This window comes from Schistocerca nitens, chromosome 1 (assembly GCF_023898315.1).
Source record: "Schistocerca nitens isolate TAMUIC-IGC-003100 chromosome 1, iqSchNite1.1, whole genome shotgun sequence".
In the NCBI taxonomy this organism is placed as follows: Eukaryota; Metazoa; Arthropoda; class Insecta; order Orthoptera; family Acrididae; genus Schistocerca; species Schistocerca nitens.
In genome coordinates, this window is record NC_064614.1 from 433756025 (window position 1) to 433776382 (window position 20358).

Sequence of the window (20358 nt, forward strand, 5' to 3'; positions counted from 1 at the left end):
GTCCAAATCAGTAATATTGACTGTCGCGTCTGTCATGTTGTTTACATGTAGGTCAGCTGTGTCCATAGCAACAAGTTCGTTGACATGGCCTGTGACGTCACCTGTAGTGCGCAACATGGCTTCCGAATCGTTACTCGACAATTGCGGCATTATTGATGTTAAGATTTTTTAGGAATACACAAATTTTGCACTACAAAGGATGTTTTTCACTTTCAAATTTGTCAAAAATGTGAATGTAGGTGTTACAAAACTTCACTGCACTCGCGTATTCCGCCAAGCGTGCTGTAACACTGTGTACGTAAATACAATGCTCTTTGACAATTCGGCTTACGTCACACGCATCCTCCAACCACACAATAGCAGCGTAAGCGATAGATATAGGCGGCAAAGTATGAACAACAAGCTGTTACGACTTGCGTAAGGAAGCAGTATGAATTTGCATTTTATCACTCACCATTGGTGTCTTCTGATGTTAGCTGATAAGAATGCACTTATGTACTTCTTTCACCGTTTTTTCCTTCTCCTTTTTTAATACATTACTAATTTTCCTTTTATATTATGTGCATTGCTCATCCAGAAATGTTGCACTCATTTTGAAGTTGTTACATGTAACAGAAATTGACGTTATGTTAACAATGACAGACTCAATAAATACTTTCTTTAAGTCTACAATTTTTATAAAATTTTACACATTCTCATATTCGTGTCCTGTCAAAAGGTAGCCAATTCTATAGTAAATTTGTTTTTTTGGTAGGTAGTTTACTTTTTAAAGTTTAGGGGGATAGGAACTCGTGAATGAGACTACCCCTTGATTTTCGATCCAAAGTAAAATTGCCAAAAGAAAATTTATTTCTATGTGAACAAATTTCTATTTAAGTTTTCTAAGTCGCCAAAAGAAAGTGTTTTTAATGCAGTATTGAGAATGTAACTTTTCACGACCGTATCGGACAATATGGGTCAATTTACTACAGAAATAACAACCTTGGATAATTTTTGAGATTTAACAGAGTGAATTTGCTTTTAGAGTCCCTTTTTTACAGTAGGCTGTGAAGATCTTCGTTTTCTCTTGATAGCTGCTGGTCAGGCTATTGTCTCTGTTGATTTTCTCCCTCTGATTCTTGAAGTAGGTAGGTATGGAAATGATTTTTTTTCTAACTCTTGATCTTGCTGTTTTTCATATTCATTTATTGCTTGTACTTATTTATGACCATACGAAATTGAGTTGCAATGAAATCTGACATTATCGAATCTTCAAACTGGTCAATATCATTTACAAGAGTACATTAGTCACTTGCACTGTTCCTATGAACTGCTCTACGTGTTATCACAGTAAGAGATCTTAATTGCAACTGCTGCCGCTCTCGACTGGCGGACGTCTATCAACGCTACCGCACCTCTTTGGTCAGAGATAGCAATGCCTTATCTTTGCTGCTTCCGAACAAAGAGCGTGTTTACAAGAAAATTTATTTATTTATTTTAATATTAATTTACAAAAATTATAATTTAAATAATTAATTGCGTAATTTCATTTGAATAAAAGAAATAAACATTTTCTTTTTTCGTCATTTGCGTCAGTGGGGAGGGGTCTGTTCCACTGCAATAGTCATTTAGAGTTATTACGTACTTCTCTGGCCAACACACTCTCCATACGTCTGATGTTTCTTCCCTCCTCCTATGTAATACTCCTTTATATATGCAGTAATATTTTACCATTTTGGCCTTATTCTTCTGCCGAAATTCGTGCTTTACCATTGCCCAAAACTGATCGTCATTCTGTTCTCTCCTCATGTTTTTACGTATATCCTCAACTTCCTTTTGATATTTTATTCCATTAAACCGGTAGATTCTTTTACAAACCTCTACTCCTGTCTCATTATCGGTGGATGTCTTACCAATAGGCAATCTTGATAATACATCTGCCACTAAATTTCGTTCTCCCTTTATATACTTAATTTCCAAATCAAATTGTTGAAAATACAGTATCCACCTAGTCAATCGACTATGTAACAATTTACATTTTGCCAAAAATGTCAAAGCCTGATGATCACTGTAAATTATTACCTTATGTCCCCACAGCAAATAATAAAATTTTTTAAGAGCCCATATAATAGCCAATGCACTGCTACCTGTCTCCAAACCAAAAGGCAATTTCAAATCTGGGTGACTCAATGCTGTATCTTCACTCAGTTTAGCTTTCAAAACTTCAAATGCCTCTTGACACTCTTTCGTCCAAACAAATATCTTATCCTTTTTCAACAATTCATTAAGTGCTCGATTATTAAAAGCCTGATCTGGTACAAATTTTCTATAAAATCCACACTATCTCAAAAACGACTTCAGATGCTTCCTACACTTGGGAACTGCGAATTCTTTTATTGCTTGCATTTTTTCTGGGTCTTTCCTAATTCCTTGACCACTAATGAGGTATTCCACAAGCATGATTTCTCCTTTGACAAATTCGGATATCTTCAACCTTAGCGTCATTCCTCCTTTTTGTATTGCCTGGCATACTTCATTTAAAATTTCATAATGTTTGGTCCAACACTGCCGAGCAGTCTAAGGTGCTGCAGTCATGGTCTGTGCAGCTGGTCCCAGCAGAGGTTCGAGTCCTCCCTCGGGAATGGCTGTCTGTATTTGTCCTTAGGATAATTTAGGTTAAGTAGTGTGTACACTTACATATTTGAACATTTTCTATGGTCCAACTCTCCGTTGTAATTAAAATGTCATCTACATATACAGTTACTTTTTTACTCAACTCCTTCCCTAAGACTTTATCGAGTGCTCTTATAAAAATTGACACTGATATGTTGAGTCCAAAGGGTACTGCACAATATTGGTAACATTTACCTCCAAACAAAAACGCTGAATATTTTCTATATTACTCAGCCAATACCCAGCGGTTAAATCAAGACTACTCAAATATTTTACCCCATTAAAATTTTGTATTATCTCATCTAAACTCTCTGGCTTATCGTACTCTCTTTCAATGATAGTATTCAGTTATCGAGCATCAAGTACTACTCAAATACTCCCATCTTTTTTCTCCACACACATCATTGGGTTATTATAATTACTATCACTTCTCTCAATTACTCATAACTTTTCCATCCTTCCTAGCTCCTCAGATACAGATGCTCTCTTAGCTATAGATATCTTGAACAGTTTCTTATAAAACAGTTCATGTTTCTTCACATACAACCTACGTTCAAAATTTACTATCCTTCCCGGTTCTTCTGAAAAAGTTCTCTCATTATTGACTAATATCTGGTATAATTCCTCTTTCCGTTCTTCACTAATTGTCTGAATACTTTCTACTTTCTCTCTCATTTGTGCTTGCTTAGCGATTACCTCTCAATCTTCGCCAAACAAAAAGTTCTCTGCATTTACCTCAGCAGAGTAGTTTCTATATGGTAAATCTACTATTTGTAGACAACCTAACTGATCGCTGTCATTTATCACTTGTCCTATGAATTTAACTCTTTTCTCTTCATTTGCATTTTTAACAATCATCTGCTCTTGATCACAATCTATAATTATGCGGTTGTCATTCATCCAATCATATCCAAAAATTATGTTTATACTTAAGTTCGGTATCACCAGAAATACACTTTCGAAATTTACATCGCCAATTTTAAAAGATAAATACACCTGTCTTTTAATAGGTTTACTTAATGTACCTGTCACACTGATAATTTTCAGTCCTGATACTGACACATCTGCTATCTCATTCCTCTCCTTCAAATGTTTCCACAGTACTTCTGACATACCTGTTACTTCACTTCCCACATACAACCAGGCATTTTCTTGAATCCCATATAACTCTACACTTATTAACAGTTGCATTTTAATTTCAATTGGTTCTATGTTAGGTTCGTTAAGTAAGTCCTGTTCTATAGCTTCATGAGTCCAATCCGCTGTCATTCCCTGTACTAACCTTTTACTCTTGTCCGGAGGTTTCTTCCTCCTCCCCTGTTCGTACTGTTCTTGGGGCATTCGTTTATTCCTACCTATTCATTTTAATTCATCCGACTTAACTCTTATTGTCTTCTCTGGAGGTTTCGTCCTCCTACTTTCATCGAATTCCTCTGCTGTCCCTTCTTTCTCCTCGTCACTTGAAAATACTCCTCCTATGCCTTCCGCCTCCTCTTCTGCTTCATATGTTTCACCCTCACTATTTTCTACACTTTGCGTGCTTTTCTTAACTAAAAATGTATGTATTTCACCTAGTTTATCTTCTATTATCTCTTCTTCCTCATGTATTTCTAAGAGAACTTCAACTTTTTGTGTTCCTGATTTATCATTTGGGTTCTTTCACTATTCCTGATGTTTGAGTTTGCCTCTGTAACACTTTCTTTTACTTCTTCTACTTCTTTTCCCCGTAATATTTCATGCAATATTTCTTTCTCGTGTATCGCCTCATCTAACTTTTCGTTAATTTCCTGTTCTCTATTGACTTCTACTATTTCGGCTTTATTACTCACAATACTGCTATCACAGCTACTATGATCATTGTCGCTAGTTATTTGGTCATCGTCTTCACTACTTAATTCATTATTACTTTCAACCTTTTCTTCAATAACTGCAATGTCTACCTGACATCTAACTCTCATTTTCTCTCTCTGTTTCTTAGGTTCTTATATCCTCACCATTTTCTACTGCATATTCTAAGACTTCCTCTCCTAACCTACATAACTCCTTTGACCAGTGATCATAACTTTCATTTTCGTCAGCATTGCTTGTTCTTTCTCTTATTATACTACCTACCTCTCCATTCACTTTACAACCTTTTTTATCGGAAATAACTACCTCCTCTTTCGGAACACTTGATGTTTCAATCACCTTAATATTTTCTTCCGGGCATTGTTCATCATCTACATCAATCTGATACCTAATTCTCCACTTCTTGTATCGGCTCAACTCTTTTTCCCTGATTTCTGTTGGTAATATTTGTACCCATTGTAACTTTTAATCCCATTCCCTTTTACATCATTGCTCGATGTCTTTTTTACGCCATGCATAATGCAAGCTACCTCTAACCTTTATGCCTTCTTTAATTTTTTGTTTTTGCTGGTTTACATTGTGTCTAACTTGGGGCCTCCCCTATCACCCGCTTCAACTTGGCCCTTCACTGTTGTGCCCTTCGTTTTCCGACTCACTATTTTGGTAATGAGGTCTGGTATGATAATTACCTATGTTGCCTTGACCTCTTCCGCCTCTTCCTCTCATCACTCTAACATTATAATTCCTTTCATTATTACTATTGTTGTTAGAATTTTGGTTGTAATTAATTCTGTTATTATTTCTGTTTTGATTTTGGAATCGGCTTTCATTCACCCTATTCCAAACATCCATTTCTCCTACTCGTCTCAAAAATGTAGTTCGGTTACAATCTCCTAAGCTCACACACCCTTGAACACTTCACGGTAACTTATGGTGCAACACATGTAACAGATGTTCTTCAGTCACTAAACCTTTAACATGTTCCACCTTCCTACATAGATCCTCACAATAGGTTTGCGTACTTCGATCTTGATTATATCGATATGATGGTGCAATTAAAAAATCTTGGTATACTTCACTTTGTTTACTGTTTGACCAAAACTCTTCGACAAATTGCGTCAAAAACTCGTCCAACGTTGTACAATTTTCACTTGCTTTGACGGCCCAATTCCTATCGTCTCCTACTAATTTGGATTCACTATTAAAATTCTGTTCTTTTCAGTCATTTCTGTGGGGATCAATCTCTTACAGGCGTTAATCTACTTTTGTACAAATGGTTTCATGGCCTTGAGCTAGCTTATCTACCTTCTTGTCCATATCTACAATGTCACCTTCTTAAGTAGTTATTCTGTCTTCCACAGTCGATACTCTACCTTTTACTTCAGTGAATTTTGCTTGGAATGCATCTACTAATTTTTTATTTTCCTCATTAATTTGCTTCACCAGTGCTTGGCCTAATGTAAAGTTCTGTTTATTTACTTGTTCATTTATTTCTTTTACTGATTTATCCAGCTTGCACTGATTTCTTTTGGTCTTCCATTGATTGGTTTAACCTTTCTTCCATTTTCTCCATTGATTTATTTACTTGGCTAAAACACTTAGTTATCATATCCATCATTGCTGCTAAGTCGCTGCTTGTGTTCACATTCGACCCTATCAAGGTATTCAAACCACTGTCTTTGTTTGTAAACATGTCTTCCGACCCTAATTGCCCTCCATCTTCACTTTCCTGATTGAATTCACTTTCGTCTAAATTCCGAAATCGGAGTGTTCTATCTCCACTACTTCCAATCTTTGGCATACTAATTCGGGGCCCTGCATCACCTATCTCTCCGAAAATTTTAACAACCCTGAGTTTAGCGGACCTTCCTTCTGCTTGTCGCCCATCTTGAATTTACTGTATTAGTTAAAATGCGATTATTTCTACTTCCGGTCTTCTGAAGTTCGTGGACATTAATTTCCTCAAGTTAACGTCCTGTCCACACGGTCACCATGTTTGGCAGTCGCTGCACTCCCCTTGAATATTGATAATCATACAAGCGCTAACCCAACCCGATAACTCATGGGACTTCGTATGGCGTGATTGCACGTGGGAGTGACAGATTGTACACAACCACCTATCTCTTGGTGCCTGGAGTTTACTACCTTCATGGTATGTTTATATGAGTCAATTTTTAAACATGGGGAATAATCTGCAAAACTTCACACAGTAAACTATGAGGCTGGCTCCATTTGAGGTACGCTACTTTAATGATTCTTCCCTTAACCAAGGGTCTCGTTCACAGACTCGAACTTCCTTCAGCAAGGACCCTAGCTTCTCTTAATACATCACCTGTCATATTGGTTACATTACACATACATTATAACAATAAATAGTACCTGAAAATTACACATACTAATCTACAAAATTCTTTTCACTAATTACTGAAATGTCTACTATGGTGTGGTGATCATTTTTGGTTTTAATCAAAGCAAATGTCTTTAATAGGGCTCCTACAATCTTCATCACTTTACGGTTTGTAGTTGTTACTCTTCTCCCTAGTTTTGCACCCACAGCATAGTATCCTGAAACTTGCAATTACAGTACCTTTTGGTATCTTCTGCTCCAAACTGCTCGGTGAATTCCACAGTTATCACTCAGTGTAGATATTTAAATAACCATTTTCAGCCTCAGTAAGACTGACCATGCTTCCATCGTAATTTTGTTGACACCATGACTCATACAAAAGCCATGTATCATGTGGTAGGGGAAACGGATTAACTATCAATAAAATTCACTGTTAATGCACTTTGATGTTAAGTGTTTTAATATAAACTTTTCAGCGTAGCACAATATAATTACACTTCATTATACTTGAACATAAGTACTTCGGTTGGTCTTTGTTACAAGGTGTGGTTTCACACTTTTCGATCGCAACACGTTGCGGGTACCATCTTATTTGAACGAGCTTGACCAAAATAGTGTACTTAATACAGTTCTTCTTAGAGGTTTTGGCGCCATACGCAATAGAGGATTCAAATTATGTGGTCATGCGCAGTTGCACTAGTCATTGCATTATTGCGCAACAACACACTTTGCCGGCCGCGGTGGTCTCGCGGTTCTAGGCGCGCAGTCCGGAACCGTGCGACTGCTACGGTCGCAGGTTCGAATCCTGCCTCGGGCATGGCTGTGTGTGATGTCCTTAGGTTAGTTAGGTTTAACTAGTTCTAAGTTCTAGGGGACTGATGACCACAGCAGTTGAGTCCCATAGTGCTCAGAGCCATTTGAACCATTTTGAACAACACACTTTGCCCATAAATGCTCTTCTTCTCGTTCTGCAACTTTTTGATATGTATCTTCCACAGAACCCCTCTATAAGACGTTGATTTTGGCGCTGTAATTTCAAACCATTAACAACTTTTAGTGCACTTCTTCATCAGTCTTGGCCTGCTCGCGTGCGATATGTCCGCTGCCTTGCTACCCCATTGCTCAACTGCGCTTTGTCCTTTTTCCCCACGGCCAGCTCGGCTGTTCCGTTTTGTTTACCTGGGCGACTCCCCACGTTGATACTCTCATAAAATTAAATGGTACATTTAATTATATCCTATTTACTTTCATACATGCTTTTTCCATTAGTACATATTAATTATTTCTATTCATAGACTTATTATCTATATTGCTTAAACACCATTGAATATTTACTAGTGGAGTACGGGTCGTATAGTAACGCTTGCAGTTCCGTTCATCTTTTGGCCGCTAGAGAGCCTATACAGGGAGAGAGTGGCCAATCGGCCTGTAGCCACCATGTTTTTACCAGATCGCGCTCGGGACGTGCGATTAGGTTGCGACGCAAGCAGAAAGCTAGCCACTTCAAGAGTAAAACAAGGTACGTGTTTGACGCATGAGACCAAAGCAGATCTTATAGCTTAATAGTCGGTACATGATTAAAACAAATGCCATTCGTCTATGTTTATTCAGGGTGTTACAAAAAGGTACGGCCAAACTTTCAGGAAACATTCCTCACACACAAATAAAGAAAAGATGTTATGTGGACATGTGTCCGGAGACGCTTAAATTCCATGTTAGAGCTCATTTTAGTTTCGTCAGTATGTACTGTACTTCCTCGATTCACCGCCAGTTGGCCCAATTGAAGGAAGGTAATGTTGAGTTCGGTGCTTGTGTGGACATGCGACTCATTGCTCTACAGTACTAGCATCAAGCACATCAGTACGTAGCATCAACAGGTTAGTGTTCATCACGAACGTGGTTTTTCAGTCAGTGCAATGTTTACAAGTGCGGAATTGGCAGATGCCCATTTGATGTATGGATTAGCACGGGACAATAGCCGTGGCGCGGTACGTTTGTATCGAGACAGATTTTCAGAACGGTGTCCCGACAGGAAGACCGAAGCAATTGATCGGCGTCTTAGGGAGCACGTTCCAGTCTATGACTCGCGACTGGGGAAGACCTAGAACGACGAGGTCACCTACAATGGACGAGGAAATTCTTCGTGCATTTGACGATAACCCTAGAGTCAGCGTCAGAAAAGTTGCTGCTGTACAAGGTAACGTTGACCACGTCACTGTATGGATAGTGCTACGGGAGAACCAGTTGTTTCCGTCCCATGTACAGCGTGTGCAGGCACTATCAGCAGCTGATTGGCCTCCACGGGTACACTTCTGCGAATGGTTCATCCAACAATGTGTCAATCCTCATTTCAGTGCAAATGTTCCCTTTACGGATGAGGCTTCATTGCAACGTGATCAAATTGTAAATTTTCACAATCAACATGTGTGGGCTGACGAGAATCCGCACGCAATTGTGCAATCACGTCATCAACACAGATTGTCTCTGAACGTTTGGGCAAGCATTGTTGGCGATGTCTTGAATGGACCCCATGTTCTTCCACCTACACTCAATGGAGCACGTTATCATGATTTCATACGGGATACTCTACCTGTGCTGCTAGAACATGTGCCTTTACAAGTACGACTGAACATGTGGTTCATGCACGATGGAGCTCCTGCACATTTCAGTCGAAGTGTTCGTACGCTTCTCAACAACAGATTCGGTGACCGATGGATTGGTAGAGGCGGACCAATTCCATGGCATCCACGGTCTCCTGACCTCAACCCTCTTGACTTTCATTTATGGGGGCATTTGAAAGCTCTTGTCTACGCAACCCCGGTACTAAATGTAGAGAATCTTCGTGCTCGTATTGTAGACGGCTGTGATACAATACGCCATTCTCCAGGGCTGCATCAGCGCATCAGGGATTCCTGCGACGGAGGGTGGATGCATGTATCCTCGCTAACGGAGGACATTTTGAACATTTCCTGTAACAAAGTGTTTGAAGTCACGCTGGTACGTTCTGTTGCTGTGTGTTTCCATTCCATGATTAATGTGATTTGAAGAGAAGTAATAAAATGAGCTGTAACATGGAAAGTAAGCGATTCCGGACACATGTCCACATAACATATTTTCTTTCTTTGTGTGTGAGGAATGTTTCCTGAAAGTTTGGCCGTACCTTTTTGTAACAACCTGTATAGGCCTAGTAAATATGTGTATGTCTGTCGAATTTCAACAGCTGTATTTTATGATGCTATATAAACATTGACAACTGATTAATGAGAAAAAGAAGTTTCATTTAATGTATCTCAGAGTACTTCTGCCATCCCGCGCCGCTCCTTTACACTAATACTACTGCTCTCAGCACTAGGAGCGTCTTGTAGCGTCACAAGCAGTAGTTAGTATCCTTAGTGCACTAAAGAGGCCTCTGCAGAATGTTCTTGAGTTCACACCACGTATAACTCTTATTGCACGTTTTGTGCCCGTAAAACTTTAGCTTGGCTTGATGAAATACCCAAAACAATAATCCCACATGCGATTATGGAGTGAAAGTAAGCACAGTATGCCAGCTTTTTCATTTTTGTATCCCCTATGTCTCGCAGAATTCGTATTGCAGAGAGTTATTTAGACGCTTCAGAAGTTCTGTGGTGTGCTCCTCCCAGATGAATTTATTATCAAGCTGTAATCCGAAGAATTTAACACTGTCCACTTCTTCTTTCTGCTTGTCATCATATGTTAGGCATTACTCGTGAGACATCCCTTACAAGTTCTGAAATGCATGCAGTGAGTTTTTTCAAAGTGACAAAGAATTAATTGGCTACGGACCAGTGATTAATGTCCACAAATATTTTACTAGCCGATCTTTCTAAGACTACAGTTCATTTGCTCTTTATTGCAATGTTTGTATCATCGGCAGACAAAACAAACTTGGCACCTGCTAATGTTACTGATGAAAGGTCATTGATATACACAAGAAAAAACAAGGGCCTAAGATGGGACCTTGTGGGACCACACATGTAATTAGTTCCGAACTGGATGATGCCTGATAGCTTAATACATGTCTCTTTCCTAATAACACCCTTTTTTTCCTGCCAGAGATGTAAGATTTGAACCATTATGCAGCATTTCCTGTTACACCATAGTACACTCCTGGAAATTGAAATAAGAACACCGTGAATTCATTGTCCCAGGAAGGGGAAACTTTATTGACACATTCCTGGGGTCAGATACATCACATGATCACACTGACAGAACCACAGGCACATAGACACAGGCAACAGAGCATGCACAATGTCGGCTCTAGTACAGTGTATATCCACCTTTCGCAGCAATGCAGGCTGCTATTCTCCCATGGAGACGATCGTAGAGATGCTGGATGTAGTCCCGTGGAACGGCTTGCCATGCCATTTCCACCTGGCGCCTCAGTTGGACCAGCGTTCGTGCTGGACGTGCAGACCGCGTGAGACGACGCTTCATCCAGTCCCAAACATGCTCAATGGGGGACAGATCCGGAGATCTTGCTGGCCAGGGTAGTTGACTTACACCTTCTAGAGCACGTTGGGTGGCACGGCATGGATACATGCGGACGTGCATTGTCCTGTTGGAACAGCAAGTTCCCTTGCCGGTCTAGGAATGGTAGAACGATGGGTTCGATGACGTTTTGGATGTACCGTGCACTATTCAGTGTCCCCTCGACGATCACCAGTGGTGTACGGCCAGTGTAGGAGATCGCTCCCCACACCATGATGCCGGGTGTTGGCCCTGTGTGCCTCGGTCGTATGCAGTCCTGATTGTGGCGCTCACCTGCACGGCGCCAAACACGCATACGACCATCATTGGCACCAAGGCAGAAGCGACTCTCATCGCTGAAGACGACACGTCTCCATTCGTCCCTCCATTCACGCCTGTCGCGACACCACTGGAGGCGGGCTGCACGATGTTGGGGCGTGAGCGGAAGACGGCCTAACGGTGTGCGGGACCGTAGCCCAGCTTCATGGAGACGGTTGCGAATGGTCCTCGCCGATACCCCAGGAGCAACAGTGTCCCTAATTTGCTGGGAAGTGGCGGTGCGGTCCCCTACGGCACTGCGTAGGATCCTACGGTCTTGGCGTGCATCCGTGCGTCGCTGCGGTCCGGTCCCAGGTCGACTGGCACGTGCACCTTCCGCCGACCACTGGCGACAACATCGATGTACTGTGGAGACCTCACGCCCCACGTGTTGAGCAATTCGGCGGTACGTCCACCCGGCCTCCCGCATGCCCACTATACGCCCTCGCTCAAAGTCCGTCAACTGCACATACGGTTCACGTCCACGCTGTCGCGGCATGCTACCAGTGTTAAAGACTGCGATGGAGCTCCGTATGCCACGGAAAACTGGCTGACACTGACGGCGGCGGTGCACAAATGCTGCGCAGCTAGCGCCATTCGATGGCCAACACCGCGGTTCCTGGTGTGTCGGCTGTGCCGTGCGTGTGATCATTGCTTGTACAGCCCTCTCGCAGTGTCCGGAGCAAGTATGGTGGGTCTGACACACCGGTGTCAATGTGTTCTTTTTTCCATTTCCAGGAGTGTATTCTAATTTACTTAAAAGAACACTGTGATTTACACAGTCAAATGCCTTTGACAGATCACGAAATATAAAAGTTGCCTGCAATTTTTTGTCTAACGAATTAAGTACATTTTCACTGTTAGTGTAGATAGCCATCTGAATATCAGAACACCTTAGAAATCAGAACTGCGACTTTGACAGTATGTTATTTGTAATAAGATGGTTATAAAGCCGATTGTACATTACCTTTTCTAAAATTTTTGAGAATGCTTGCAAAAGTGAAATTGGACGGAAATTTGACGCTATTTCTCCCAAAAGTGGCTTAACCTCGGCATATTTCAACCATTTAACGGTTGTTATTGGCTATCAGAAACTTGATGCGAGATGAAATTGCCAACATCCGCAGAATACGAGACGTCACCACCGCTCCTTCAGTTTAGTCGAAATCTGGACCAGTTCAATTGTTGAAAAACGCTTCTCATCATTTCACAATTTGTCACTAAAAATCGCTTTACAGGACAGCCAGCGAGTACAATAAATAAGCTTTACTACTCATTCGACCTGTACATAAAAAAGAAAGACGCCAGTTTCTCCATTTCTCGAGCATTCGGTGAAAAGGAATGAGTTCTTGAGTGTTCTGAACTTCGTCCTCTGTAACTGGCGAACTACGACGGTCACAAAAGCTTGATGAATTTAGTGCATATACCTATCTGTTATGATTAAGTCAAACGAGCGGGATGTACAGTCGTGCTCAAAAGTATCCGAACGACCTGAATTGCAGTTCGCCTGATTCGCATGCAACCGGCATAACGCAGCTGTCTAGCAGGTCCTCTAATCGCTCCTTGGTAGAGCCGTTTGACTATTGAAAATGGTTCCAACAAGTCACCACTAGAAAACACTGCTCTGTATCGCAGTAGCTCATGATGTATAGTAATACCACGATGCTACAAATATCAGGGAACACCTTATCACAGATAAGACTGTCCTTAAGGCTTGTAAGCTCACATTTATTACAATAAATGACATACCTGAAATGTTACCACTCTCATTATTACGTCAGATAGGTAATGCACGTAGTAAGTTCGTCGTATTCATGATTTACTCTTGAAAGTAACATACCGTACTTATTATTTAACACAAAATGACATTAAAAATTTAAGTTATTTAAGAGCAGCTAGTTGAGAATATGTATGAACTTCAAATGACACGACGAACCGTCTCGTTCTGCATATGAATTCAAACCCAGGTCATGCAGACTAAGCAAAGATTTCGTGACTGACGGAAACTAACAGTCATTCCTGATTAGGCATACAGAGAGTGATATACCTCGATTTTAGACAGTATCAGTTAACAAATATCAACTTTAAATTACATAACGCAGTCATTTTTAACGAACTACCAGAGATGTTAAATATTGCTTCTTCACAAGTAACTTACTTGAAATGCCGTGAGGCAAAGCTTTGTGTTGGACAGGGATTCGAACCCGGAACCTAATCGGATTGATATCGGATTTTCTCGGCAGTAGCTAGATGTTTTAACTGAAATGACGAGACGAAACATTAGTTTTTTCCTTCCCAGGACTCCAACCCAGCACCTATCGCTGTTATATTCTAGAGAAAACGAACGTTAAATATGGGTTTGTTGCAACAGCAGCGACATGTGAGCATGTTTGAATTAGAAATAATATGACGAAGAGTTCAATGCTGACTGGGAATAGAGCCCCACACATATCGTTGTTGACTACACACAAAGAGACGTCAGCTAGCGAATTTTTCTCCACCAGCAGCTCGGAATAACATCTTGAACTTACAGTGATCTCGCAAACAGTTCTGTGTCTCATTGGGAGTCAAAAATGTCAAATATCGTTAGTGTTGACAACGAATGAAAATACATTAAACATCAAAATTTTTATCCACCAGCAGATAGGTGTTCTCATGCTAGATCTTGATAATACATAATGAAATCTTTAGTGCTGGACCAGGATTCGAACCCATTCACGCGCAACATGTGGAGATGTTGAGGAATCTGCAGTTTTGAACAAACAACAAATTGTAGCCGAGCTGTATTGTCACGAAGGGATCAAATTCCGCGTTAAGGACGGTCTGAGTTGCATTCCCAGTTCAGAACCAATTTTATCGACATTCAGAAGCTCAAATAAAAGATGGAATAAGTGTCCTGTGACCCTCCATAGCGTTTGTTTCGTCACTAGAAATAAATAACTAGTATAAGAAAGGTTACTGGTGATAAAATAGTTTCTACAAGTCGTCACTCCAGACTTTATTGTGGTTCAAACTAACGTCTGCTTGGTAGAGAAGGAATACCATTTTTAATGTAAATCTCATACCACAGTGCCATTATATCTTCTTCACTTGGTGTAGGCACAAGAGAATGGAATCTGTCTCTCCCTATATAAAATCATTGGCAGGAGTTGGAATCGAACCCAGGCTGTAGGTATATGAACCTATCGTCAGTCCAACAAACCACCAAACCATCTTCTCTGTGACTCATTTTTCTATCGTAACGCCGTTGCGCCACACTGCATGAGAATTCTGACACACAGGCTCCCTGTAGTAATTTGCAGGATGTTCAGTAAATTCATTTATTTGGTTGACCGAATCACCAGGAACTAGCTGCCTCGGCTACCCAGTGCATACATTCGACTCTATTTTGTAATCACCGAAATAAAATCACGTAACTGCCACCTACACAGAACAGCCAACAGTGTAGGATGCAGAAATTTAAATAGGAAGTGTTCCTTTCCACTTGAGCTACTCTATTGCGCTTTCTGTTTGTTGAAAACGTCGTGCAGTGCAAAAGAAAAGCTGTAACTGTTTGTCTCTCAGAAGTCTAGACCCGGCCATATGCATTATCTCACAGCGCAGTGGAATGCAGAAGTTCTGGAGGAATTGTTGTTTAGTTATGGAGCTGTTGTAGCTACGTGTCAGCTAGTAGCATAATGGTAAGTGTCGCGCACTGTAGGTAAGATGTCGCGAGTTCGAGTACATTCACCGCTACGTTTTTTAAAACGCAATTCTGCTGTCTGCTAAAGTTATCAATCTAAAGGAACTTTGAACATAATTCCCTTCACTTTTCGACCCAAAATAGTTGGATGTCAAAAAAGGGCTAACTTCTGCGACATTTTGTTCTTTTCAGGTTTAATAGACAGCCTGGCAGCAGATGCATCTCGAAACTTTTGTATTACGTATGGGGACAGCGCATCGTGCCAAAATACGACAGAAAAGTATTTTCTACATTAGCTGTCGTGTGGTAGTGGCATTTTATTCTTCTTCAAACCTTGTTTGACAGCTTTAACTCAGAACAAGTTTTCTACATGCATGTAATCAATAAAATGCATGTGCATTGTCAGGCAGTTATAGATAACATCAGAGAATTCGCATATGTCCATGTTTACTATTGTTTTTACAACACTAAAGGAAAACTTACGAAAATTGTGCACTGTATTATAAGAAATGAAATAAAACTACCCATGATAACCTTACGACGAAAGTCTGTTTTAATAAAACTGAGTATCTGTACACAAGCGTGCCTCTATGGACACGAATTAGTAAAATACTACTCATTTAATGTTGACTGGGTCTGTGTTTAATTGGTATGCTGTGACATACTCAAGGGGTATACAAACGTGGCATTTCATAAATAAAGTTACATATTCCTAGAACCAAAAATTTGCTTGCCAGCAGCAGAAAGAGGCAAAAAGCTTACTGACAAATTTCACACAAGGAAAAGGGAGACGAAATGTCTCCCGCTGGAAGGTCATGTTGTATTATTTAAATGATTACAAAATCAGGTAAAACGAACAGTCGGGTTGTCAATATAAGCACATTACTGTTGTCAGTATGATGTTGCATTGCCCAGGGCCAGTAATGATAAAGGGACCGTTTAGGTCAGGCATTTTATATACAGAAGTGGAAGAGAGAGAATCGAGGTATATCACTCTCTGTATGCCTAATCAGGAATGACTGTTAGTTTCCGTCAGTCACGAAATCTTTGCTTAGTCTGCATGACCTGGGTTTGAATCCATATGCAGAACGAGACGGTTCGTCGTATCATTCGATGTTCATACATATTCTCAACTAGCTTCTCTTAAATAACTTAAATTTTTAATGTCATTTTGTGTTAAATAATAAGTACGGTGTGTTACTTTCAAGAGTAAATCATGAATACGACGAACTTACTACGTGCATTACCTATCTGACGTAATAATGAGAGTGGTAACATTTCAGGTATGTCATTTATTGTAATAAATGTGAGCTTACAAGCCTTAAGGACAGTCTTATCTGTGATAAGGTGTTCCCTGATATTTGTAGTGTCGTGGTATTACTTTACATCATGAGTTATTGCGATACAGATCAGTGTTTCCTAGTGGTGACTTGTTGGAACCATTTTCAATAGTCAAACGAGTGTACCAAGGAGCGATTAGAGGACCTGCTAGACAGCTGCGTTATGCCGGTTGCACGCGAATCAGGCGAAATGCAATTCAGGTCGTTCGGATACTTTTGAGCACGACTGCACAACTCGCTACTGAGGGAAAGATAGGTACCGCCTATCGGAGAATTCAAAATGGTTCAAATGGCTCTGAGCACTATGGGACTTAACATCTATGGTCATCAGTCCCCTAGAACTTAGAACTACTTAAACCTAACTAACCTAAGGACAGCACACAACACCCAGCCAGCACGAGGCAGAAAAAATCCCTGACCCCGCCGGGAATCGAACCCGGGAACCCGGGCGTGGGAAGCGAGAACGCTACCGCACGACCACGAGATGTGGGCTATCGGAGAATTAAAGAAATCTTTTGAGAAAGGAGAAGTAGCTGTAAGAATATTAATAGCTCAGGTAGCAAGACAGTTCTAACCAGACAAGGCAAAGCTGAAAGGTGGAAGGAATAGACAGAAGGGCTGTTCAACGGAAATGAAGTTGAAGACACTTTGTTGTACGGAAAGAGGAAATCGATGAACATGAGTAAAACAGAAGTAATATCTACGGTTCCCCAAGGAAATGGTATAGGCCGTCTGTTGTTTTTGAACTACTAAACGATTTAGGAGACAATCTAAGCAGCCCTCTTAGATTGCTTGCAGATGAGGCTGTCATTACCGTCTTATAAAGTCATCAGGTAATCAAAACGAGTTGCAAAACGATCTAGGCAAGATATCTATATGGTGTGAAAAGTGGCAATTGACTCTAAATAATGAAAAGTGTGAACTTATGCACATGAGCACTAAAAGAAAGGCGCTTAATTTTGGTTACACAATAAACCACACAAATCTAACGGCTGTAAATTCGATTAAATTCTTAGGGATTACAGTCACGAATAACTTCAATTGTGGGTAAAGCAAACCAAAGACTGCGATTTATTGGTAGAACACTTAGAAAATGCAACAGATCGACTGAAGAGACTGTGTACACCATATTTGTCCGCCCTCTTCTGGAGTATTGCTGTGCGGTGTGGGATCCGCATCAGATAGGACTCACGGAGGACACTGAAAAAGCACAAAGAAGGGCAGCTCGTTTCGTATTATCGTGAAATAGGGGAGAGAGTGCAACAGATATGATGCCTGAATTAGGATGGCAGTCAACAAAGGTATTTCTCGTTGCGGCGGAATCTTCTCGTGAAACTTTAATCAGCAACTTTCTCCTCCGAATGCGAAAATATTCTGTTGGCTCCCACCTACATAGCGAGAAATGACCATCACGATAAAATAAGAGAAATCACAGAAAAAATACGTGCTCGTTTCTCCCGTTTCTGTTAGAGAGTGGAGCCGTAGAGAAATAGCTTGAAGGTGGTTCGATGAACCTTCTGCCAGGCACTTAATCGTGAGCTGCAGAGTAATCATGTAGATGTAGATGTATGTAGTATGCTTTGGGTATTTGTAGATGAAGATTTTTGCACAGGATAGAGTAGCTTGGAGTGCTGCATCAAACCGCTGTTAGGACTGAAGAGGACAAGAACACACAAAAATTCAAAATGGTTCAAATGGCTCTGAGCACTATGGGACTCAACTGCTGTGGTCATAAGTCCCCTAGAACTTAGAACTACTTAAACCTAACTAACCTAAGGACATCACACACATCCATGCCAGAGGCAGGATTCGAACCTGCGACCGTAGTGGTCGTGCGGTTCCAGACTGTAGCGCCTTTAACCGCTCGGCCACTCCGGCCGGCACAAAAATTCCCGGTGGTGCGTTTGGTAAACTAAACAGCGACAGAAGTATCTGAGAATGATAGTTTACAATCAGTGTGTAGTACAGGTTTTGGCATGTTCCGGTGAGATGCAGACTTAAAATGTGATAACCAATCAACAACTGAGGGTTATTCAAAGACCAATGGCGAGATGGACGCTGGGCATTACTACAAGATGGGGGAAAGCGAACAAACAGATAATGGAACAGACTGGAGTGTTTGCTAGAGTACGGGAAATGGAATGGAGTTGGATGGGGGCGGGGGGGGGGTGTAAGTACCCAGGCAAATAGCAGGTAGATGGACCAAGAAAAAGCTTTCGTGGATTGCGAGAGATATGGATTCACCGAGACGACGCCCTGTTGGCAGATGGATGGATGGTATCAGAAGTAGCAGAGGTTTAACATGGATGCACATTTCTCAAGCCGAGACAACGTCTTCATGCAGCCATTGATGTAGAATGGTGGATGGTGGGCCAAATTTCAGACAATTTCCTAGTGACGACAGGATTATTGTGGCGCCTACAAACGAGTTCCCTTAGGGAGACTTATTTTTTACATTACGTTATTGTCATCTTGTGTTTGTGAACTTCATAGGTTTCTTTCATTTCATCGTTTCCATGGGTAGCGTTACATACTTACCCTAAATAGACTGAAGACAAACTGGCACACCTGCCTAATATTGTGTAGGGACCACCGCGAGCACGCAGAAGTGCCGCAACACGACGTGACATGGGCTCGACTAATGTCTGAAGTAGTGCTGGAGGGAATTGACACCATGAATCCTGCAGGGCTGTCCATAAATCCGTAAGATTACGAAGGGATGGAGATCTCTTCCCATATAGGCGTTGCCAACAGCAGCGCTGTATTCTCCCTGTTTACATGTCCCTGTATTGGAATATGTACGCATACACCAGTTTTTTTGGCGCTTCAGTGTCAGACACTGTGGAGAGGCCTGGAATCTGCGCAGGGACATTTTCTTTCATATCGACGGTCAAGAATCTCTTTCCTTTGGCGATGGGATTCTATTGATGAAAACAGTTTCACGACTAGGATTCGTACTTATTCGTTCGTGATGGAACATCACCGGTTTCCAGAACGTATTCTAAGTTCTAGATGCCTCTTAGGTGGAAACAAAGTAACTAAATATATATTGTGGATTACAAAAGTAATGATCCTTCGACACTCAAGTGGGGCTCTGCACGCGTTGTAGCCAAAGTTCTAAGGATAAAATGGAATCAGTCTACAAAGGAGACTGCTGACAAAACGGTCGTGTGGCTGATCCTAGAATGATGCACAAAGTGTGTGGATTGACACTAGATAGGATTATCGTGGGATGTTGACTGAGCGCTAAAAACGGCAGCACGAATGGACTCAGGCTCGTTTGACCCATGAGAGAGTGTCATGGAGGTCCAGAAAAACCTGAACTGGCAGATGCTGGAGGATAGACGTCAGCTGTCCAGATTAAGTGAAGAACCTAGGAATACTGCTGTCTCATACTTGTCGCTTATGTAGGGATCACGAAGACAAGATTAAATTAATTGCAGTGCGAGACATTTAAGAATTCTTCTCGGTTTCATACGCGAACGGACTGGGAGAAACCCTAAAACGCTCTACACTGTCCAATCACATTAATGTGAATCTGGTGACCAAGAGAGTCCTGGTGTTTCCGAACCACGTACGTACACTTTGAGCTGTATGACACGTTGCATTGTCCTGCTGGTAGGTGCCATCATACCAACGAAAAACAAACTGCATGCAGGAGTGGACACGGTCCACAAGAA

General features: G+C 41.1%; 1 non-coding gene across 1 annotated transcript; it reads right to left on the reverse strand.

Annotated features, from left to right (window-relative positions):
* Positions 1-18472: 18472 nt before the first annotated feature.
* On the reverse strand, positions 18473-18556 carry Trnas-gga (transfer RNA serine (anticodon GGA)). Its single transcript is given in 2 exon segments — positions 18473-18507; positions 18517-18556. It is a non-coding gene; the product is annotated as a tRNA-Ser (tRNA).
* Positions 18557-20358: the final 1802 nt, after the last annotated feature.